The 25645-nt window shown below is 46.2% G+C and overlaps 1 long non-coding RNA gene across 1 annotated transcript in view; it reads left to right on the top strand.

Moving 5' to 3' along the window:
- LOC144893273 (uncharacterized) overlaps positions 1-24783 on the top strand; it is a 39850-nt gene extending 15067 nt beyond the window's left edge. The window contains exon 3 of the long non-coding RNA XR_013624300.1: positions 24289-24783. This is a non-coding gene — a long non-coding RNA (uncharacterized LOC144893273). The remainder of the gene's footprint in view (positions 1-24288) is intronic.
- Positions 24784-25645: the final 862 nt, after the last annotated feature.

Here is a 25645-nt window from a genome sequence, read left to right as displayed (position 1 = left end):
CATTGACCTAGCATCGCGCGACTAGTCAACGTTCGGGTATAATATCGAGTATAATCTTGTGCAGCCGTGGTCATCCCAAAACCGCTCGGTGAATAACATCCAAGCCACGTCTGTAACAATTGGTGTCAGGAGTGGGATTCGAACCCGGGACTAAATTTATTAGGCCCAAATTTGTAACAAGTAGAATCGATTCGGAGCGCGTTTCCCGCGCGTTATTAGGCCCAAATTTGTAACAAGTAGAATCGATTCGGAGCGCGTTTCCGGCGCGAAATTATAACGGCGAAATTTGAATTTGTTTTACGAAAATAAAATAAAAAACCGAATTTAGAAAGTCGCGCTATGGCGGATCAAGACAGCTGGGGTCCGGTAAAGGAGAGTGAGGTAGGGTCGATCCAGGACCAAATTGAGGGACAAGAGGAGAGCGAAGCAGTGAGGGCGGCAGGTTCGCAAAATAGCGCCATCACGCACGAAGTAGCGGGTGCACAAAATGGCGCTCTAGCGCATGTGATTACAGCGGCGCCACATTTAGCCACGCCCATGGTCGCGGTAGTCGAACCGGAGATGCCAATGGATTTGAACCTTTTTTTTATACAAATGAAGGCCCTTATGGCCCAGCAGAGTGAGCAATTGGGGGTAATGGGGAACCGGATGGATGCTCAGAGTGAGCAATTGGGGGTAATGGGGAACCGGATGGATGCTCAGGGTGAGCGATTGGAGGGCCAAATGGGGGTAATGAGGGACGAAGCGAGGGGTACCAGTGAGGGATTAGACAATAATTTTAAGGGATTAGACAATAATTTTAAGGGATTAGACATGAAATTTGGGAAATTAGACGATAGATTAGGGGAAATACAGGAGGGGTTAACGGGGGTAGAAAACAGAATGGCCGCTCAAGAGAATCAAATGGAAGGGATGCAAAAAGGGTTAGAGGGGTTAGAAAACACCATGGAAGGCAAATTGAGGGACATGAGGGACCAAGCGGAAAGGGAAGTTAACCAAATGGGGCAGCAGATAGAGGGGGTCAGAATGGGGGTAGAAACCAAACTGGATGCTCACAGGGAGGAAATGGAGCAGATGAGGGTGGCATCTGGGCAGGAGATGCAAGTGATGGGAGAGGAGATCAGAAGAGGAGTGAGTGAGGAGGTCGGAGGAGTGCGCGAGGAGGTGAGGCACTGTAAGGAGCGCATGGAGAAAGAGGTGAGAAAGGGGACTGTAAAATTGCAAGGTGGTATAGAGGAGTTGACGCTGGGAGTAGAACAACTGACAGTGGGACAAAAGGAGTTGGGGGACCAGGTAAAGAAGAACACAGCGGTAATAGAGGGTTTAAAATCGACACAGAAGGAGATGAAAAAGGACGTAGGGGTAATTAAAAAAGAGTGTCAGACGGTACATGAGGACCTGACGAGGAAAATGGACAAGGTGGTAGAGGTAATGGAGGTTAAAGAGCGGGAGGTGCGGGAGCACATAGAAAAAAATAAAGTGGAGTTAGAGGAAGAACTTAAAGGGGCGCACGAAGAGATGAAGGAGATGAAGCAAAAATTAGAAGAAGTGGAAGAAGGGGTGAGCGAAATTAAGAAGCGACGGAGAGAGGATAAGAAAGAGATAAAGGAGGAGATAAAAGAATTGGTCCAAAGTCTGTGTTTGGATCGTGATGATGTGCTCATTAACCGGATGAGGGATTCGCAGGTGATGGAGGAGAAGCGAAGAGGAAGAGGACCCGGTGTAAGTGGTGACCAATATGGTCGTGCGTATGATGCGCCAGGGGATTTAAGAAGCTTGGGGGTCGAGATAGACCCGGGTGTTCGTGAGAGGCCGTTGGTGAAGTGTGCGACAGGTCTGGTGTGCGAAAAAGGAGGTGTGCGAGAAAGTCCGACTCTGGGGTGTGTGAGGAAAAAGTGCACGCCGAGGAGTGAGGGTGCTGGCGAGAGTGAGTCGGTCGTAGCGTGTGTGCGAGGGAGCACATGGAAGCGCGGTGTGGTAAGTGTTACAGAGGGTGTGACGGGAGAGTGTGCGCGAGAAAGGTGTGTAACGGACAGGTGCATGGGGAGAGAGTGCGCTGTCAAAGGCAAGGAAGAATGCATGCCTGTGGTGAGTGTTACAGAGGGTGTGACGGGAGAGTGTGCGCGAGAAAGGTGTGGGACGGACAGGTGCATGAGGAAAGAGTGCGCTGTCAGAAGTAAGGAAGAGTGTCCACCTGTGGTGAGTGTTACAGAGGGTGTAACGGGAGAGTGTGCGCGAGAAAGGTGTGTGACGGACAGGTGCATGGGGAAAGAGTGCGCTGTCAAGAGTAAGGGTGAGTGCGCTGTCAGGAATGGAGGTGAAAGTAGTGAGAGTGACATGGAGCGTGAGTTAGTTGTGACAGGTGAGCGAGGATGGACACCTGGGATGGAAGGATGCACACCTGGAATGGTAGAGCGTGAGTGGGAATGCACGCTGGAGTTGGTGGTGAGGCACGTGGTTGGGTGTGCGAATGAGAGCACACCTGTGATTGTCACAGAGGAGGTGACCGAGGAGGGGGCGCGAAGAAGTGTGTTGGTGAGGTGTGCTACCAACGAATGTGTGCCAAAGTGTTCGGTGGTCAGGTGTGTGACCAAGGCTGTAAGTGGAATGAGGGTACCTGGGTGTGTAAGGAAAGGTACGAGGAGCATGAGCACGGCTGGATGTGTGAGCAAGGAACGGGCTGCGGGGTGTAAGCGTCCAGGTGAAGCATCGACGTTAGACGGGTTAGAGGTTAGAGCGACTTTTAGCCGAAGCAGGCCCTCGGTGCGTGCCGGGCCTCGCTTTGAACGGCCGCGTCCAGGCTCCACTAGGCGGAGCTGGCAGCCCGATAGGAAGGGTCGTTATGGCGACCACGTTTTGTTGAGACGTGCCGGCAGGTCGAGATCGGGACATTGGATGGCTCCACGCCGAGGTGATGCGTGGGATCTCGGCCCGGGTAAGCCCCCGTCCCTGCACCGAGTGCCGGACGCATCCTGCCGCTGGCACAAAACAACCAGCATCCATTGCTTGGCTTTACGAAGCCGGGCTTTGGACAGGGATTGGCGCACCGAGAGGTATTAGTGAGTCGACTGGGTGATGAGGTTAGTGTTTTGGACCCAAAATTAGAGAAAAACAAAATTTGATGATTGGCAAGGGATTGGCAGTAGTGATTGGCAGATGATGGGTAGTGATTGGCAAATTTTTGATTTATTGAAATTTGATGTGCAAAATTGGTAGTGAGAGACCCCCGATGTGGTGGGATGGCAAATCCACCATCCTTCCCATGTGGGGGCAAAGGAGCAATAGCTTATGGGGTGTATGGCAGTGAAAACTAGCCCGGGTGGGTTAGGATATTGTGTGTAGGGATCTAGAGAAGATGACCTTAGGTAACGTTAAGGTTAGTTAGTGACTGATACCTGTAGTGGGGACGCAGGTAGATTAGTGTGGATGATAATGACGTGGGAGCGCAATAGTTTAAAGGGACGACTGGGAAGCGCAAGTTTCAGAAGGGAGTAGTTAGCTGAGATGATGCCGTGTGTGTGAGGATGGAACAGGTGTGATTGCACAGGTGTGCAATTGGACAGGTGTGTGGAGCAGTGTATGAGTAGTGAGTGTGTGGATCAGCGCGAATGCGCTTGGGGAGAGAAGGGTGCAGGTGGCACCAGGTGTGAGAGCGCAGGTGTGCAGGTACAGGTGTGTGGAGAGAGTTGGAGTGAGTGGTACGGAGTGGTGTGCATGGTGCGAAGGTGTGGATGGGGGAAGAGTGGACCCCTCTCACGAGTACCCGGGGCGGGTAGTGTAAGTGTTAGGTAGAGGGTGCAGGTAAATTGTGGTTGGATATTGGCATTTGTGGTGCGGTTGCAGAATGGTATTGTGGATGGGTGCATTAGTGTTGTGGAAATGGCTGGGCGTGTAGCCTGTTAGTGTGTGTAGTTGGTTGGGCACTCCACCACTGTGAGGATGTCGGCCAGGTGAGGCCGCAGGTGGGCTCTGGGAGCCGGTAGTTGTGAGTGGGTACCTGAGGATCCCGGGTGTGGATCGGGCAGCCCAGTGCCAGAGAGGGCACGGAGTGGGGAGAGCGCCAGAGGGCCTTCCCCAGGTAGATAGGTTAGGGTAAGGAACAGGTAAGCTCGGAGGCAACTACAGTGGTGGAGGTGTGCAGGTGGGTAGACCCGCTGGGAGAGGTACACGCCACAGCCCAGAAATTGTGCGAGGGCACCGGGAGATGAATCGGGGGAGTGAGACCCCAAATTGAAGAGCACCACAGTTTGGCCAATGGGAATTGGTTTTTAGAACCCATAGTGTAAGAGGGCCAATGGTTTGGCCGGAGAAAGACCCCGGGTAGTGTAAAGTTGTTAAAGTCATTTAGGAGATAGTTAGGATTGATGAACCTGTCGCACCATACGCAGCCACTTACCTGTGGTGATGATGATGACTCCACACCTGTGTTTTCTTGGTTTGTAGCAGGAAATGAGATTGCTGTGGATTTGTGAGACGCATCACGACGTGGATGAGACATTGGGGTGATTCCATCTCTCCCTCCCTAGGAGGGACTGATGATGAATTGGTAATGGCAAATTTTGATGTGCAGTTGGAGATGGCAAATTTTGATGAGAGTTGAAAATGGCAAATTTGATTGGTTAGGAGGGAGAGAAGACGAATTTGGTTTATGGGAGGAACGGGGAAGACAGTAGGGATGTTTGTTGATTTGTAAAGTAGATGTTTATGGGTAGTGTTGTGTTTTGTGGATACAGTAAGGGGTAAGGGAGGGGCCATGTAGGTTACCTGGTGGGGGGGGGGGGGGGGCGTACGGTAGGAACGTACCTGTCTCACCTGGTTCCCATGTGCCCCCAGTGTGCATCATCTTACATTGCGTGCACTTTTGCGCCCTTACCACCTTACTCACTTGTCTTTTCTTTTGTCTCCCACCTCCGAGGATCTGGCTTTGGGGTAGAGAGAGAGGAGAGAGAGGTGCTGGCTACGCAGTTGTGGGCCTGCACTTTCGCTGCTTGCTGCTTGGATCGATACACCATATGGACCGCAATGTTTGTGGCCACCCACCATGGACCGCAGCTCTTTTGCGGCCAAGCACCACCCGTGGATGGACCTATGGGTCAACGTGGCACCTATGCCATACAGGTGAACCACTTATAGTTGGCCCCCTGACGGCCACAATAAAGAAATGGACGCGGTTGGCGCCTTTCTTTATTTTGTTTAAAAGAAGTAAGAAGGCCAAGTGCACCACATGAAGGCAAGACCAGCGGCAGAACATCGGCCGGCTGCGACACCACCGGTGATTTGTAAACACTTTATTGGTGCACCGGATGGTGCTCACTGTGTGATGGGGTGGTGCTTGATGCTTGGAAGGGGTGCTCTGCACATTATTAAAGGCCGTAGGCCACAGAGCACTCGTGGGTTGGTGTATCGATGCTAGCATGCGTGCTCTCTCTATGCATAACATCTGCATGTGTTCCTCCAAAAACAGGTCCTGGATCGTAGTGTAAATATCAGCGTAGTCTTGTGTAAATAATGCTCCCTACCGGCTGTATGTTTAGTTTGAGGATTCTTTCCGGATTCGGTTATCCTGTGGGTGTGTTTCTGAGAGGAGAAGGGTGCAACGTCGCAGGGGGACATATTTACTCATTTGTGAATATCTGTAAAACTGTCGCACTCAGGGTAGAGTTAATAGTAGAGGGAACTACATTGCGTGCCACACTAAAGTAGGTAAAAATTTATCGGGTCGGGACGCCCCGAGGGTAGAGAAGGGTGCAATGTTGCGAATATGGAATTTGGCCTCCATATCCGCTTGTAAATATTCCCCTATTTTCCCCAATACTCCCCAACTATCCCCAATCCCCCATTCCCTAGTCCCATTGTCTGTAAACAACAATCAGTAGAGCCGACCTTCCCCTTATTCCCCCATTAAATGTCGTGCCCAGGTCCACCGCACCACACGTAGACAACTTTCGGACATCTTGCTAGTTATTCTTAGTCTATGTCAGTTAAGGCCTCGTTTCCATTAATAATGACTCTTCGTTGCACCAGAATGTGATTATATGGCACCAGTAGTGAGTTTAGGACCTTTCCCATACCTCCTCCCATCTTCTTCCCCGTCTACAACAACAGAGGGGCACGGCGCTGCGCGGGGGGGAGTGTGCGTCCTCCCACCGGCTCGGTTAGCCGCCATCGACAATGCGCTCCAGACAACGCGCTCCAGACCATGCGCTCCACGGGGTTACCACAAAGGGGCTCCTTGTCAGCTCCTCGTCAAGGGCGGAGCCGGTAACCCCCCCGCACGCACCCAATGAGAAGCAACGTGCCGATTCCACGAGGCGGAGCTAACGAGCCGAGGGCGTGTCACTCCCCGCCGGATATACGCGGCCCCGCGCCGGATGTGACGTCAGATGCGCCCCCAGCTTGAGACGACAAGACGCCACCTCGAGCGCTGTGAAACCTCCTGCATCTACTGGACCCTGGACCGTACAGTACCCTGTCCTTGAGCCAAGAGTGCACCTTGAGCCATCGATTCTGCCTTTCCTGGCCATCAATCCCCGTGTGAGTCAGCTTTGTCCCGTTTATCTGTCGTCTGTTGGGAATAATATAAGATTGTGTCTAAGTGCTTGTCTTTCTATGTTGTACCTCTCGTCCCTGTAATCTGACCTTCCGAACGAATATAATCTCCTCCGGAGGTCTTGAGAACCGTATCCCTGGTGTTGTCATTTTAATCCCAGCCGTGTGTCTGTTCCTTCATTGACCTAGCATCGCGCGACTAGTCAACGTTCGGGTATAATATCGAGTATAATCTTGTGCAGCCGTGGTCATCCCAAAACCGCTCGGTGAATAACATCCAAGCCACGTCTGTAACAATATGTTCCTGACACAACACACTCAATTTATTGTTCAAGGGAATCGAACATTTTTTTATTTTTAATATATAAATTTAACTACTGAGGAAATATTTCCCTTTACTAATCATATATGTCTAGTTGTTACAATTACTTTAACTTCTATAATGAAAAATAACAAAGTTGGCATTGGAAGGACTATCGTATTGTTACAGACGCGGTGGTGGATGTTAGTTTACCGAGCGGTTTGGTATGACCACGTCTGCACAAGTTACCCGATTATACTCGAACGTTGCCGAGTCGCGCTACGCTAGGTCAATAAAGGAAAAGGACACCACGGCTGGGATTCAAATGACACGACACCAAGGGTTCGGTTCTCAAGACCTCCGGAGGAGGTTATATTAAGGCAGAAGGTTAGATTACAACTACAAGAGGGACATCATAGAAAGACAGGCACTTAGACACACTTATATTAACCCCAACAGACGACAGATAAACGGGACAAAACTGACTCACACGGGGATTGATGGCAAGGAAAGGCAGGATCGATGGCTCCAGGTGCACCTGGGCTCAGGGCAGAATCGACCCGGTTCGGTCCAGAGATGCAGGGAGGTCACAGCGCTCGGAAGGCGACGTTCTTTCTCCAAGCTGGGGGCGCATCTCACGTCACATCCGGTAAGTGGCTGCGTATATCCGGCGGGGAGTGACACGCCCTCGGCTCGTTAGCTCCGCCCCAGATGGAATCGGCACGTTGCTTCTCATTGGGTGCGTGCGGGGGGGTTACCGGCTCCACCCTTGACGAGGGGCTGACAAGGAGCCCCTTCGTGGTAACCCCGTCGGAGCGCATGGTCATGGCGGCTAACCGAGCCGGTGTGAGGACGCACACTCCCCCCGCGCGCCGTTGTTGTAGTTGTTGTTGTTGTAGTTGTTGTTGTAGTTGTTGTTTGGGGAAGAAGATGGGAGGAGGTATGGGAAGGTCCTAAACTCACTACTGGTGCCTTACGATCACATTCTGGTGCAACGAAGAGTCAGAATTAATGGAAACGAGTCCTTAACTGACATAGACTAAGAATAACTAGCAAGATGTCCGAAAGTTGTCTACGTGAGATGCGGTGGACCTGGGCACGACATTTAATGGGGGAAAAAGGGGAAGGTCGGTTCTACAGAGTGTTGTTTACAGACAATGGGACTAGGGAATGGGGGATTGGGGATAGTTGGGGAGTATTGGGGAAATAGGGGAATATTTACAAGCGGATATGGAGGCCAAATGCCATATTCGCAACATTGCACCCTTCTCTACCCTCGGGGCGTCCCGACCCGATAAATTTTTACCTATTTTAGTGTGGCACTCAGATGTAGTTCCCTCTACTATTAACTCTCCCCTGAGTGCGACAGTTTTACAGATATTCACAAATGAGTAAATATGTCCCCCTGCGACGTTGCACCCTTCTCCTCACAGAAACACACCCACAGGATAACCGAATTGCGGAAAGAATTCGCAAACTAAACATACAGCCGGTAGGGAGCATTATTTACACAACTACGCTGATATTTACACTACGATCCAGGACCTGTTTTTGGAGGAACACATGCAGATGTTATGCATAGAGAGAGCACGCATGCCAGCATCGATACACCAACCCACGAGTGCTCTGTGGCCTACGGCCTTTAATAATGTGCAGAGCACCCCTTCCCAGCACCAAAAGCACCACCCCATCACACAGTCAGCACCATCCGGTGCACCAATAAAATGTTTAGTGATCATTGTGTGGTGTCGCAGCCGGCCGATGTTCTGCCGCTGGTCTTGCCTTCGTGTGGTGCACTTGGCCTTCTTACTTCCTTAGAAAAATAAAGAAAGGCGCCAACCGCGTCCATTTCTTTATTGTGGCCGTCAGGGGGCCAACTGTTAGTGGTTCACCTTGTATGGCATAGGTGCCACGTTGACCCATAGGTCCATCCACGGGTGGTGCTTGGCCGCAAAAGAGCTGCGGTCCATGGTGGGTGGCCACAAACATTGCGGTCCATATGGTGTATCGATCCAGGCAGCAAACAGCGAAAGTGCAGGCCCACAACTGCGAAGCCAGCACCTCTCTCTCCTCTCTCTCTACCCCAAAGCCAGATCCTCGGAGGTGGGAGACAAAAGAAGCAGACAAGTGAGTAAGGTGGTAAGGGCGCAAAAGTGCACGCAATACAAGGTGATGCACACTGGGGGCACATGGGAACCAGGTGAGACAGGTACGTTCCTATCGTACGCCCCCCCCCCCACCAGGTAACCTACATGGCCCCTCCCTTACCCCTTACTGTATCCACAAAACACAACACTACCCATAAACATCTACTTTACAAATCAACAAACATCCCTACTGTCTTCCCCGTTCCTCCCATATACCAAATTCGTCTTCTCTCCCTCCTAACCAATCAAATTTGCCATTTTCAACTCTCATCAAAATTTGCCATCTCCAACTCAACATCATAATTTGCTATCACCAATTCATCATCAGTCCCTCCTAGGGAGGGAGAGATGGAATCACCCCAATGTCTCATCCACGTCGTGATGCGTCTCACAAATCCTCACAGCAATTCTCATTTCTGCAATACAAAACAAAGAAAACACAGGTGTGGAGTCATCATCATCACCACAGGTAAGTGGCTGCGTATGGTGCGACAGGTTCATCAATCCTAACTATTTCCTAAATGACTTTAACAACTTTACACTACCCGGGGTCTTTCTCCGGCCAAACCATTGGCCCTCTTACACTATGGGTTCTAAAAACCAATTCCCATTGGCCAACTGTGGTGCTTTTCAATTTGGGGTCTCACTCCCCCGATTCATCTCCCGGTGCCCTCGCACAATTTCTGGGCTGTGGCGTGTACCTCTCCCAGCGGGTCTACCCACCTGCACACCTCCACCACTGCAGTTGCCTCCGAGCTTACCTGCTCCTTACCCTAACCTAACTACCTGGGGAAGGCCCTCTGGCGCTCTCCCCACTCGGTGCCCTCTCTGGCACGGGGCTGCCCGATCCACACCCGGGATCCTCAGGCACCCACTCACAACTACCGGCTCCCAGAGCCCACCTGCGGCCTCACCTGGCCGACATCCTCACAGTGGTGGAGTGCCCAACCAACTACACACACTAACAGGCTACACGCCCAGCCATTTCCACAACACTAATGCACCCATCCACAATACCATTCTGTCACCCGCACCACAGATGCCAATATCCAACCACAATTTACCTGTACCCTCTACCTAACACTTACACTACCCGCCCCGGGTATCCGTGATGGGGGTCCACTCTTCCCCCATTCACACCTTCGCACCATGCACACCACTCCGTACCACTTACTCCAACTCTCTCCACACACCTGTACTTGCACACCTGTGCTCTCACACCTGGTGCCATCTGCACCCTTCTCTCCCCAAGCGCATTCGCGCTGATCCACACACTCACTACTCACACACTGCTCCACACACCTGTCCAGTTGCACACCTGTGCAATCACACCTGTTCCATCCTCACACACACGGCATCATCTCAGCTAACTACTCCCTTCTGAAACTTGCGCTTCCCAGTCGTCCCTTTAAACTATTGCGCTCCCACGTCATTATCATCCACACTAATCTACCTGCGTCCCCACTACAGGTATCAGTCACTAACTAAACTTAACGTTACCTAATGTCAATCTCTTCTAGATCCCTATCATTATCCTAACCCACCCGGGCTAGTTTTCACTGCCATACACCCCATAAGCTATTGCTCCTTTGCCCCCACATGGGAAGGGCGGCAGGGATGCCAGCCTTACCCACCGGGCCCATCGCTCACTACCAATTTTTGCACATCAAATTTCAACAAATCCAAAATTTGCCAATCACTGCCCATCATCTGCCAATCATTACTGCCACTCCCTTGCCAATCATCAAATTTCGCTTTTCTCTAATTTTGAGTCCAAAACACTAACCTCATCACCCAGTCTACTCACTAATACCTCTCGGTGCGCCAATTCCTGTCCAAAGCCCGGCTTCGTAAAGCCAAGCCATGAATGCGGGTTGTTTTGTGCCGGCGGCTGGATGCGTCCGGCATTCGGGGCAGGGACGGGGGCTTACCCGGGCCGAGATCCCACGCACCATCTCGGCGCGGAGCCATCCAATGTCCCGATCTCGACCTGCCGGACTGCCTCAACAAAAAGTGGTCGCCATGACGACTCTTTCTATCGGGCTGCCCGCTCCGCCTAGTGGAGCACGGACGCGGCCGTTCAAAGCGAGGCCCAGCACGCACCGAGGGCCCGCTTCGGCTATAAGTCGTTCTAAACTCTACCCCGTCTAACGTCGATGCTTCACCTGGACGCTTACACCCCGCAGCCCGTTCCTTGCTCACACATCCAGCCGTGCCCATGCTCCTCGTACCTTTCCTTACACACCCAGGTACACCCATTCCACTCACAGCCTTGGTCACACACCTGACCACCGAACACCTTGGCACACATTCGTCACTCGCACACCTCACCAATACACCTCTTCGCGCCCCCTCCTCGGTCACCTCCTCTGTGACAATCACAGGTGTGCCCTCACTCGCACATCCTACCACGTGCCTCACTACCAATTCCAGCGTGCATTCCCACTCACGCTCTACCATTCCAGGTGTGCATCCTTCCATCCCAGGTGTACATCCTCGCTCACCTGTCACAACCAACTCACTCTCCTTGTCACTCTCACTACTCTCACCTCCATTCTTGACAGCGCACTCACCCTTACTCTTGACAGCGCACTCTTTCCTCATGCACCTGTCCGTCACACACCTTTCTCGCGCACACTCTCCCGTCACACCCTCTGTAACACTTACCACACCGCGCTTCCATGTGCCCCCTCGCACACGCGCTACGACCGACTCACTCTCGCCAGCACCCTCACTCCTTGGCACGCACTTTTTCCTCACACACCCCAGAGTCGGACTTTCTCGCACACCTCCTTTTTCGCACACCAGACCTGTCGCACACTTCACCAACGGCCTCTCACGAACACCCGGGTCCATCTCGACCCCCAAGCTTCTTAAATCACCTGGCGCATCATACGCACGACCATATTGGTCACCACTTACACCGGGTCCTCTTCCTCTTCGCTTCTCCTCCATCACCTGCGAATCCCTCATCCGGTTAATGAGCACATCATCACGATCCAAACACAGACTTTGGACCAATTATTTTATCTCCTCTTTTATCTCTTTCTTATCCCCTCTCCGTCGCTTCTTAATTTCGCTCATCCCTTCTTCCACTTCTTCTAGTTTCTGCTTCACCTCTTTTATTCCCCGGTACGTCTCCTCAAGCTCGTCCTCCAAGGCTACCTTGACCGTTTCCATGTGCGTCCTCACCTGCCGGTCCTTCGTCTCCATTACCTCTATCACCTCGTCCAACCTCGTTGTCAGTCACTCACGTACCATCTGACATTCCCTCTTTGTCGCTATCAAGTCGTTTTTTATGTCGTTTTGTGTCGCTTTTAACCCTCCTAATACCGCAGTGTTCCTTTGAACCTGCTCCGTTAGTCCTTTTTGTCCCTCCGTCAGCTGTTCCACCTCCTGCGTCAGGTCTTCTATGCCCCCTTGTAACTTTACAGTCCCCTTTCTCACCTCCTTCTCCATGTGCGCCTTACAGTGCCTCACCTCCTCGCGCACTCCTCCGACCTCCTCACTCACTCCTCTTCTGATCTCCTCTCCCATCACTTGCATCTCCTGCCCAGATGCCACCCTCATCTGCTCCATTTCCTCCCTGTGAGCATCCAGTTTGGTTTCTACCCCCATTCTGACCCCCTCTATCTGCTGCCCCATTTGGTTAACTTCCCTTTCCGCTTGGTCCCTCATGTCCCTCAATTTGCCTTCCATCCTGTTTTCTAACCCCTCTAACCCATTTTTCACTCCCTCTATCTGATTCTCCTGGGCAGCCATTCTATTTTCTACCCCCTCTAACCCCTTTTGCATCCCTTCTATCCCATTGTCTAACCCCTCTAATTTATTGTCTAATCCCTCACCCCTCGCTTCGTCCCTCATTACCCCCATTTCGTTTCCCATTACCCCCAATTGCTCATTCTGAGCCTCCATCCGGTTCCCCATTATCCCCAATTGCTCATTCTGAGCCTCCATCCGGTTCCCCATTATCCCCATTTGGTTTCCCAACCGCTCACTATCAGCCCTCATTCCCACCATTTGTTCCATAAGGGCCCTCATTTGCAGGAGGAAAAGGTTCGAATCCACCAGGGGCGCTGCCACGGTTGCGGGCGCGGTGACCAGCGAGGCGCCATTTTGTGCGTTTGCTACCCTCGCTGCTTCGCTCTCCTCACGTCCCTCAATTTGGTCCTGGACCGACCCTGCCTCACTCTCCACTACCGGACCCCAGCCGACTTGGTCTGCCATAGCGCGACTTTCAAAATTCGGGTTTTTATTTCCGTATAACAAAATCAAATTTCGCCGTTATAATTTCGTGCGGGAAACGCGCTCCGAATCGATTCTACTACAAATTTGGGCCTAATAAATTTAGTCCCGGGTCCGAATTCCACTCCTCGACACCAATTGTTACAGACGCGGTGGTGGATGTTAGTTTACCGAGCGGTTTGGTATGACCACGTCTGCACAAGTTACCCGATTATACTCGAACGTTGCCGAGTCGCGCTACGCTAGGTCAATAAAGGAAAAGGACACCACGGCTGGGATTCAAATGACACGACACCAAGGGTTCGGTTCTCAAGACCTCCGGAGGAGGTTATATTAAGGCGGAAGGTTAGATTACAACTACAAGAGGGACATCATAGAAAGACAGGCACTTAGACACACTTATATTAACCCCAACAGACGACAGATAAACGGGACAAAACTGACTCACACGGGGATTGATGGCAAGGAAAGGCAGGATCGATGGCTCCAGGTGCACCTGGGCTCAGGGCAGAATCGACCCGGTTCGGTCCAGAGATGCAGGGAGGTCACAGCGCTCGGAAGGCGACGTTCTTTCTCCAAGCTGGGGGCGCATCTCACCCTCACGTCACATCCGGTAAGTGGCTGCGTATATCCGGCGGGGAGTGACACGCCCTCGGCTCGTTAGCTCCGCCCCAGATGGAATCGGCACGTTGCTTCTCATTGGGTGCGTGCGGGGGGGTTACCGGCTCCACCCTTGACGAGGGGCTGACAAGGAGCCCCTTCGTGGTAACCCCGTCGGAGCGCATGGTCATGGCGGCTAACCGAGCCGGTGTGAGGACGCACACTCCCCCCGCGTGCCGTTGTTGTAGTTGTTGTTGTTGTTGTTGTAGTTGTTGTTGTAGTTGTTGTTTGGGGAAGAAGATGGGAGGAGGTATGGGAAGGTCCTAAACTCACTACTGGTGCCATACGATCACATTCTGGTGCAACGAAGAGTCAGAATTAATGGAAACGAGTCCTTAACTGACATAGACTAAGAATAACTAGCAAGATGTCCGAAAGTTGTCTACGTGAGATGCGGTGGACCTGGGCACGACATTTAATGGGGGAAAAAGGGGAAGGTCGGTTCTACAGAGTGTTGTTTACAGACAATGGGACTAGGGAATGGGGGATTGGAGATAGTTGGGGAGTATTGGGGAAATAGGGGAATATTTACAAGCGGATATGGAGGCCAAATGCCATATTCGCAACAGTATATTATGTTTCCTAGAACTTGTTGAACATCCCTGCACGTTATATGTAACATATAAATAATAATAATTAATAAAAATAAAACTTTATTATTTTGTATGCAGCCTGGTGATGCTGGTTGCATCACTGCTGTGAGCGCGACTGTGGCGCTGATGCGGTGCCCCCTGGTTCCAGTAAGCCGGTACTCAATTTGCAAACCTCAGAAAGATGACAGGTGAAGTCAACCCACCTGGTGTTGATCAACGACATGACAGGGACTCAAACTCAAGAACCCTAAGATGTTAAGGCAGCCATCTTACCTGTTAAGCCAACGGCAGGCTATAAAATAATAATAGTAATAACAATAACAATAATAATAACAACAACAACAAAAATAATAGTAACAAGAAATATGTCGTGCATAGCATGATGCTTGCAAAATCCCTAAAATAAGTTGTTGGCCTATGATGACCTCAAAAAGAATTGGTGGTTGAATACAGTGACTTGGTATGCAAATCCTCTTAAAATTTCAAGTCAATTAGATGAAAATTGAGGATTTTAGAAATTTGGCCTATGTTGACCTTTTGGCCTATGTTGACCTCAAGAATACTTGGTGGTTGAATTCAGTGACCAGATATGCAAGTCGTCTTCAAATTTCAAGTCAATCGGATGAAAATTGAGGATTTTAGAAATCTGGCCTATGTTGACCTTTTGGCCTATGTTAACCTTTCGGCCTATGTTGACCTCAAAATAGTTAGGGGTTGAATTCAGTGACCAGATGTGCAAATCCTCTTAAAATTTCAAGTTCATTGGATGAAAATTGTGGATTTTAGAAACTTGGCCTATGTTGACCTTTTGGCCTATGTTGACCAAAAATATAATTGGTGGTTGAATTTAGTGACCAGATATGCAAATATTCTTCAAATATCAAGTTCATTGGATGAAAATTGTGGATTTTAGAAACTTGGCCTATGTTGACCTTTTGGCCTATGTTGACCAAAAATATAATTGGTGGTTGAATTTAGTGACCAGATATGCAAATATTCTTCAAATATCAAGTTCATTGGATGAAAATTGAGGATTTTATAAACTTGGCCTATGTTGACCTAAAATATAATTGTTGAATTCAGTGACCAGATATGCAAATCTTCTTCAAATTGCAAGTTAATTGGATGAAAATTGAGGATTTTAGAAACTTGGCCTATGTTGACCTTTTGGCCTATGTTGACCTAAAATATAATTGGTTGTTGAATTTAGTGACCAGATATGCAAATATTCTTCAAATTTCAATTCATTGGATGAAAATTGAGGATTTTAGAAACTTGGCCTATGTTGACCTTTTGGCCTATGTTGACCTAAAATATAATTGGTTGTTGAATTTAGTGACCAGATATGCAAATATTCTTCAAATATCAAGTTCATTGGATGAAAATTGTGGATTTTAGAAACTTGGCCTATGTTGATCTTTTGGCCTATGTTGACCGAAACTATAATTGGTGGTTGAATTTAGTGACCAGATATGCAAATCTTCTTCAAATTTCAAGTTAATTGGATGAAAAGTGAGGATTTTCGAAATCTGGCCTATGTTGTTCTTTTGGCCTGTGTTGACCTAAAATATAATTGGTGGTTGAAATTAGTGACCAGATATGCAAATATTCTTCAAATATCAAGTTCATTGGATGAAAATTGTGGATTTTAGAAACTTGGCCTATGTTGACCTTTTGGCCTATGTTGACCAAAAATATAATTGGTGGTTGAATTTAGTGACCAGATATGCAAATATTCTTCAAATATCAAGTTCATTGGATGAAAATTGTGGATTTTAGAAACTTGGCCTATGTTGACCTTTTGGCCTATGTTGACCAAAAATATAATTGGTGGTTGAATTTAGTGACTAGATATGCAAATCTTCTTCAAATATCAAGTTCATTGGATGAAAATTGAGGATTTTATAAACTTGGCCTATGTTGACCTAAAATATAATTGTTGAATTTAGTGACCAGATATGCAAATCTTCTTCAAATTGCAAGTTAATTGGATGAAAATTGAGGATTTTAGAAACTTGGCCTATGTTGACCTTTTGGCCTATGTTGACCTAAAATATAATTGGTTGTTGAATTTAGTGACCAGATATGCAAATATTCTTCAAATTTCAATTCATTGGATGAAAATTGAGGATTTTAGAAACTTGGCCTATGTTGACCTTTTGGCCTATGTTGACCTAAAATATAATTGGTTGTTGAATTTAGTGACCAGATATGCAAATCTTCTTTAATTTTCAAGTTCATTGGATGAAAATTGAGGATTTTAGAAACTTGGCCTATGTTGATCTTTTGGCCTATGTTGACCGAAACTATAATTGGTGGTTGAATTTAGTGACCAGATATGCAAATCTTCTTCAAATTTCAAGTTAATTGGATGAAAAGTGAGGATTTTCTAAATCTGGCCTATGTTGTTCTTTTGGCCTGTGTTGACCTAAAATATAATTGGTGGTTGAATTTAGTGACCAGATATGCAAATATTCTTCAAATATCAAGTTCTTTGGATGAAAATTGAGGATTTTAGAAACTTGGCCTATGTTGACCTTTTGGCCTATGTTGACCTAAAATATAATTGGTTGTTGAATTTAGTGACCAGATATGCAAATATTCTTCAAATTTCAATTCATTGGATGAAAATTGAGGATTTTAGAAACTTGGCCTATGTTGACCTTTTGGCCTATGTTGACCTAAAATATAATTGGTTGTTGAATTTAGTGACCAGATATGCAAATCTTCTTTAATTTTCAAGTTCATTGGATGAAAATTGAGGATTTTAGAAACTTGGCCTATGTTGATCTTTTGGCCTATGTTGACCGAAACTATAATTGGTGGTTGAATTTAATGACCAGATATGCAAATCTTCTTCAAATATCAAGTTCTTTGGATGAAAATTGAGGATTTTAGAAACTTGGCCTATGTTGACCTAAAATATAATTGGTTGTTGAATTTAGTGACCAGATATGCAAATCTTCTTCAAATTTCAAGTTCATTGGATAAAAAGTGAGGATTTTTGTAATCTGGCCTATGTTGTTCTTTTGGCCTATGTTGACCTAAACTATAATTGGTGGTTGAATTTAGTGACCAGATATGCAAATCTTCTTCAAATTTCAAGTTCATTGGATGAAAAGTGAGGATTTTAGAAACTTGGCCTATGTTGACCTTTTGGCCTATGTTGACCTAAAATATAATTGGTGGTTGAATTCAGTGACCTCATATGTAAAACGTCTTCAAATTTCCAGTCAATCGGATGAAAATTGAGGATTTTAGAAATTTGATAAAGTTGATGACCTTTGTCCTATGTTGACCTATTGACCTTTTGATCACAAAAAGAATAGGCTTCTTGCTTATGACCAACTCTACCATTTAGTGAGGTTTTGTGAAGATCCGTTTAAAATTGTGACCTGTAGGCGACTGACATACAGACAGAAACAAACGGACCTCTCCTCAAATGCAAGACCCTCTCCTCAGGCGAGGGTAATAATAAATCAGGCTGAACAGTTTACGTTTTGTATCCCACTGGTAGGCTGGATCTGGATTCGGACCTGACCCAAAATCTAATAGGTTGTTCTTGTCAGCGAACCAACTGACCCACCAAACTTTGTTATCATCCATCCAAAGCTTTTTCAAATATCATGCTATATGTCGTTTTTGGCCCCATCTCTCAATGATGAATAACCACTTGAGAAATATTTAAAAAAAGTCTCGCATCTCGATTCAGATGTATTATCCTGGAATCACCAGTAGATACACATTGTGTAAATAATGTATTTTACAATATGAATTACAACAACACAAACTTGTTTTTATCGATCAACAATGTCATGCAGATAATCCCCATTAATAAGGCGAGCTCTGTAGTTATTTTTCTGTTGCTCAATTGGTAGGAATATATAAGAATGGAGAACACATTTTGTAAACTATAACAAGCGAAGAAAATGTATCCTGGCCCAATAAATCCAGCGGGTTAGTGTGTGACGATAGCGTGTGACATTAGCGTGTGACATTAGCATGTGACATTAGCGTGTGACGTTAGCATGTGACATTAGCGTGTGGCATATAGCGTGTGGCATTAGCGTGTGACATTTGCGTGTGACAGCGTGTGACATTAGCATGTGACATTAGCGTGCGACGTTAGCGTGCGACATTAGCGTGTGACATTAGCGTGTGACATTAGCGTGTGACATTAGCGTGCGACATTAGCGTGCGACGTTAGCATGTGACATTAGCGTGTGACATTTGCGTGTGACGATATCATGTGACATTAGCGTGTGACATTAGCGTGTGACATTAGCGTGTGACGTTAGCGTGTGACATTAGCGTGTGACATTGGCGTGTGACATTAGCGTGTGACATTAGCGTGCGACATTAGCGTGTGACATTTGCGTGTGACGATAGCATGTTACATTAGCGTGTGACATACATTAGCGTGTGACATTAGCGTGTGACATTAGCATGTGACATTAGCGTGTGACATCAGCATGTGACATTAGCGTGCGACGTTAGCGTGTGACATTAGCGTGTGACATTAGCGTGTGACATTAGCGTGTGACATTAGCATGCGACGTTAGCGTGTGACATTAGCATGTGACATTAGCGTGTGACATTAGCATGCGACGTTAGCGTGTGACGTTAGCGTGTGACATTAGCATGTGACATTAGCGTGTGACATTTGCGTGTGACGATATCATGTGACATTAGCGTGTGACATTAGCGTGTGACATTAGCGTGTGACATTAGCGTGTGACGTTAGCATGTGACATTGGCGTGTGACATTAGCGTGTGACATTAGCGTGTGACATTAGCATGCGAAGTTAGCGTGTGACATTTGCGTGTGACGATAGCATGTTACATTAGCGTGTGACATACATTAGCGTGTGGCATTAGCGTGTGACATTAGCGTGTGACATTAGCGTGCGACGTTAGCATGTGACATTAGCGTGTGACATTAGCGTGTGACATTTGCGTGTGACGATAGCATGTTACATTAGCGTGTGACATACATTAGCCTGTGACATTAGTGTGTGACATTAGCGTGTGACATTTGCGTGTGACGATAAATAAACTATTATGAGGTACCGTAAACTAAACTACCATAAACTAAAACAAACGATTATGAGGTACCATAAACTAAACTACCATAAACTAAAATAAACTATGAGGTACTGTAAACTAAACTTCCGTAAACAAAATAAACGATTATGAGGTACCTGTAAACTAAACTACCGTAAACTAAAATAAACTATTATGAGGTACCTAAACTATACTACAGTAAAATAAAATAAACTATTATGAGGTACCGTACACTAAACTACCATAAACTAAAATAAACTATTATGAGGTACCGTAAACTAAACGACCATAAACTAAAATAAATGATTATGAGGTACCGTAAACTAAACGACCGTAAACTAAAATAAACTATTATGAGGTACTGTAAACGAAACTACCGTAAACTAAAATAAACTTATGAGGTACCGTAAACTAAACTACCGTAAACTAAAATAAACTATTATGAGGTACCTGTAAACTAAACTACCGTAAACTAAAACAAATTATTATGAGGTACCGTAAACTAAACTACCGTAAACTAAAATAAACTATGAGGTACTGTAAACTAAACTTCCGTAAACAAAATAAACGATTATGAGGTACCTGTAAACTAAACTACCGTAAACTAAAATAAACTATTATGAGGTACCTGTAAACTAAACTACCGTAAACTAAAATAAACTTTTATGAGGTACCGTAAACTAAAGTACCGTAAACTAAAATAAACTATAATGAGGTACAGTAAACTAAACTACCGTAAACTAAAATAAACTATGACAGCACTAACCCGATATGAAATGTGCTGAACAAATGTAGGTATTTAATCCGACTTGGGCTGTCACAAATTTCCTCCAGTATCTTTCGTGCCGCCATTGACAGATTTTAGCCATATAATTATTCTCTCTGGCTCAGTAGCTTTGCCTTGGTATCAAATAAAACGAAAGTTCTGACTGTTTTGCTTTATTATCCTGCGCTCGCGAAGCGAAAACAAGGATAAGCATTCGTGTGCGTACGTGCGTGTTTGTGGCATGCGTACGTACGTGTCTGCATTTTTAAAATTCATTTTCTCAGCAACCGTTGGCCCGATTGACACGACATTTTACCATAGGAGTGCCTACGCCTGTAGAATTTTTTTTATTCATAATTATGACGTCATAGGTCACGTGGTACGGACGCCATCTTGGAAAAACATTACACCTCTATCTCCCAAGCCGCTCAATGGAAAAAGTTGTAACAGGCTCATTTTCAAGTACTCCCCATGGGGAATAAAATATGTTGATGATGATGTCATCGGCGCATTCATTATGACGTCATAATTCGACAAGTACAGTGCTTGATCTGATGAGCATGATTTTTTTTTCCTCTGCAACTGTTAGTCTGATGGATACGAAATTTGTACCATAGGAGCACTTCCTCCTGTAGAATATTTAAATGATAATAATGACGTCATGGGTCACATAGTACAGGCGCCATCTTGGAATAATCGAAAAATGTTGCACCTCCATATCTCTGAAACCACTCAATGGAAAAAATTGAAACATCGCTGATTGTAAAGAACTCCCCATGGGGAATAAGTGTTGTTAATGATGACGTCATTGGTGTCGTAATTATGACGTCATTATTGGACAGGACAACGCTTAGTCTGATCAATTTGAAATTTATTGAGTTGCTCTATGCAACAATTATAGCCGGCGAAGCCGGTGTTGTGAATGAACGCGTATTATGTTGAAAAGCCAGACTTTGCTGGATCCTTTGAGAATTTCGAAGCTTTGACGCACCAAATCGCTCCATGGAGGCCGCCATCTTGCGGATGCGGAAGTATGCACAAACAATTGCGAAAAAGTTCAACAGAGGCTTTGGCTTTGCCGGCTCATTGCGGCTTTGCAGTAGGGTCATATTATTAGAGAATATAAACTTATGATGTAATCACTCACGTAGTCTGGCAGCCATATTGGATCAAATAAAAAAACCCCTTCGAAAACAGAAGAGTTGGCTCACACCAAGTTGACTGCACAGCGTAAGTATTCTATGAATACCATCTAGTTCGTGAAATTGAAGATACAGCAACTTTTGACGATGGCTGCAATTACAGAAATATCGAAAGAAGAAAATATACATTTAATCTGCGAACATAACAAGTACAACTCATGTATGCACCACGTGCACGCAAGACGTGTCTTTCCCCTTTGTTTGCCCCTTCGAGTTAGTTGCTAGGCGGACATTGCATTATGTGGCAACAAAGTTCCCGGATGTCCGACCCCGAGAATCACCAGCCCTGGGCTTACAATGCCACCAATGGTGCATCGGCGCTAGGCCGACACTCAGAACAGAAAAGACCCATAACGACCAAAATTGTTTTTTTAAAGTGCATCAATCACGACACGTTTCAAGGTATAATTTTTTTTTTAATGTTTGAAAGGTATGGCGATAATAAAGCAGTAACCAGACGTCATGACAATACGAAGTCTCACTGACGATTTATTCAATCTCATGAGAGTAAGAAAAACAAGGCCAACAATAATCACAACAACCAGAAGCTTGCCCAGGATCATGATATTGTTACGGACCGCGGATAAGGATGTTGGTTTGCCGAGCGGATGGCACCGCGGCCGAACAGTTACCCCGACTAACCCGATTCCTGAACGTTGGCCGGATCGCGCCACAGATATTCAATGGGGAAAAGACTAAGGCGACACGGATGTGAAGAAGAAGAACAAGACAAAAAGGTTGGAAATACTACTAAATTTATTCTTACTATTTACACGCTCAAAGTAACCAAGGAGAAGGAAAGATAATAAAATAATATACAGAAGAATTAGAGACACAGTGCAATTATTAACTTACCTACAGTCTTAATTAACCCAGGGACAAGACACACAGAACAAACTCACGTACACAAAAGGATGGAAAGGCAGGAGGTGGATGGCTGGAGGGAGAGGAAGGTCCAACGGGTACTGCAGCATGATCGGCGCATTTCGCAGCCGCCGTTCCTTCGCGGCCCTGCTCAAAACTGCCGTCAAAGCCCCAAGCTGCTGTTGTTGCTGCTGTGGCTGCTGCTGCTGCGGCTGTGTGGACGTCGCGTGCTCTTTTCAGGACTCGTCTCTCTCGTCTTGTCAAAGCTCATCTGCTTCTGTAAAAGCTCATCTGGTCCAACCACTCAACTCAACAACGTCTTTGCTTCTTGCGCGCGTGCTTTTATAGCGCCTCAGGCGATCAAGCCGCCGGCCTTCAGGACACGCCCATCCGTCAGCTCGCCTCGGCCCTGATTGGTCGGCACGGCCCTCTGGCTCCGCCCTTGATGACGATGGGCAGGCACGCCCTTCTTCCCCGAGCTGAGCACATGCTTAATGGCGGCTTTGGGGCGAAATCAGCAACCCACCGCTGTAACAAACCTGGCAAACTGCCCAGTGCGGTTGGCAATGCAGACTTGGAGGGGATGTAGCTGGAAATGGAGATTTTGGGAATGGGAATGAAAGGGGATCTATCTGATTTCACTTGGTGCAATGGAGTGTCATCTTAATGGAAGACAAGGCCTTACCCTAATACACATAATAAAGATATAACTATCAACAAAGGGGGAAATCTATGATTGGCTGACGTGATTGTTTATGACCTAATTATGGGACGCCCTTTGACCTTATTACATAACTGGAGTAAGGAGGGTCCAGAATAAAGCAATAATAATAAAAAACACAATAAAAAAAACACAATCCTCATATCCACAACAATATAATAGCCGGCGAAGCCGGTGTTGTGAATGAACGCGTACGTATTATGTTGAAAAGCCAGATTTTGCTGGATCCCTTGAGAATTTCGAAGCTTTGACGCACCAAATCGCTCAATGGAGGCCGCCATCTTGCGGATGCGGAAGTATGCATAACAAATTGTAAAAGTTCAATAGGAGTTTGTTTCACCCGTCGTTTTTTGATTCACAATCTTATGCACCTCTAATTTGTAATTAAAATACTTTAAGACCAACCTCGGCCCGCACGGGCCTGGTTATCTTCAACGAAAATCATCACCAAACACCGGAACCAATGAGATTCGAGCATTTGAAAAAATATTTAAAAAACCAAATCACTCAATGGAGGCCGCCATCTTCCGGATGCGGAAGTATGCATAAAAAAATTGCGAAAAAGTTCAATAGGAGTGTGTTTCACCCGTCTTTGTTTGATTCACAATCTTATGCACCTCTAATTTGTAATTAAAATACTTTAAGGCCAACCTCGTTCCCCGGGCCCTGGTTATCTTCAACGAAAATCGTCACCAAACACCGGAACCAATGAGATTCGAGCATTTGAAAAAATATTTCAAAAAAGCTTTTTACCACATTTCGGAGGCTGAAAATATTTCAGAGTCAAATATTCTAAAATTGACGAAGAATTCTTTTTTAGAAATCTCGCGGCCGTAGGAAGTAGTTTTTCACGGCCGGAAATATCCGAAGTTGAGACGGAATTCACCGAATTAATCAAGAAGGAAATTTTATAAATTTTAATCTCATCCAGAATGCAAATGATGTCATTTTGAACTGGGTACGGTACCTACTACACCTACCTACTGCCAACTACCTAACCTACTGATGCCATAGTGATGGGTAAAATAGTGGTAAGAGGCTTTGGCTTCGCCGGCTCATTGCGGCTTTGCAGTCGGGTACTAGTATCCGGTATCAACACAAAAGGTGTAGATAATTATTTTAAATGGCACATATAATCATGTTCAATGTCACGGACATTATATTTCCACCATGCAGGCATCGACTCGTACGTGGCGTCACTACGTTGTGACTTGTGATTAGGAGGAGTTGGAGCTTGGAGGGGAACATGAGAAGGACTTACAGTCCCAATATACTTGAAGAAGCGACAACTTGCAATTTGACGCCATTTTGTTTCCATCGAGTACGGTGCAGCAACCATTGAATACCGTATGTCCGTTTTCTCATCAAGCTATCTTTCTCTGCGTCCAAAATGAATATAGGCCTATTATTACTTAATGATTTATTTTTGTTCTTCCAAAGAGTCAGAATAATCATACAATTAGACAGGATTGATTTAACCTTAAAACATATCGCAGGTTATACCGACAGAGCACTAAGATTGAAATGTGAAGTAGGCCTATCACTATATAGATCAACAACACTATATAGATCACCTACACTATATACAGTCACGTGAAAAAGTAAGTACACCCCATGTAAAGTTTTGACTTTTTCAACATATTTCAACATACATGTCTTCTGGTACTGTGGCCAAATAGCTCTACCTTTGACTCATCTGTCCAGAGCACATTGTTCCAGAAGTGCTGGTCTTTGCCGAGGTGTTCATTGGCAAACTTTTGCCAATCAAATCAAATGCCAAAATGCCAAATGCCAAATGCCAAATTTGCCAAAATGGCAAACAAATCAAACAACATTTGATCTTCATTTCAACAATATTGACAGATAAAGGTGATATAATGTAACAAATATCATGAAACATTTACATTTTGTAGTCCATTGTATAATTTAAATAAACATAAATGCAAATTTCGAATGTGGAAAAAGTAAGTACACCCCTACATTTATCACTACTTCAAATACCTAAAATTAGAATCAGGTGCACCAGCTCAGGTGCAAATGATTAGAACATCGTTAGAGAGGATCTTGGAGGAACCTGTCTTATTTAAACCTCAGACATTTAGTTTGGTTTGCTCTTTGTTGTTGAAGTGTGCGGCGTCACCATGCCGAGATCAAAAGAGGTCTCTGAGGCCTTCAGAAAGAAGGTTATAGATGCCTACGAGTCTGGGAAGGGATTTAAAAAGATCTCCAAGCAATTTGAAATCAATCATTCGACTGTCCGGAAGATCATCTGCAAGTGGAGAAGATTCCAAACAATTGCCAACTTGTTCAGGCCAGGCCGCCCCAGCAAGTTCAGCCCGAGAGCAGACCGCAAGATGCTGAAAGAAGTCTCTAAGAACCCCATAATGTCATCACGGGACCTACAGGTAGCTCTTGCCACTGTTGATGTCAAAGTGCACGAGTCTACCATTAGAAAGAGGCTGCACAAATTTGATCTACATGGGAGGTGCGCCAGGAGGAAACCTTTGCTGTCCAGAAAGAATATCAGGGCAAG

This window comes from Myxine glutinosa, chromosome 8, assembly GCF_964187855.1.
Source record: "Myxine glutinosa chromosome 8, kmMyxGlut1.1, whole genome shotgun sequence".
NCBI lineage: Eukaryota > Metazoa > Chordata > Myxini > Myxiniformes > Myxinidae > Myxine > Myxine glutinosa.
This window is presented reverse-complemented; position numbering and strand designations above follow the sequence as displayed.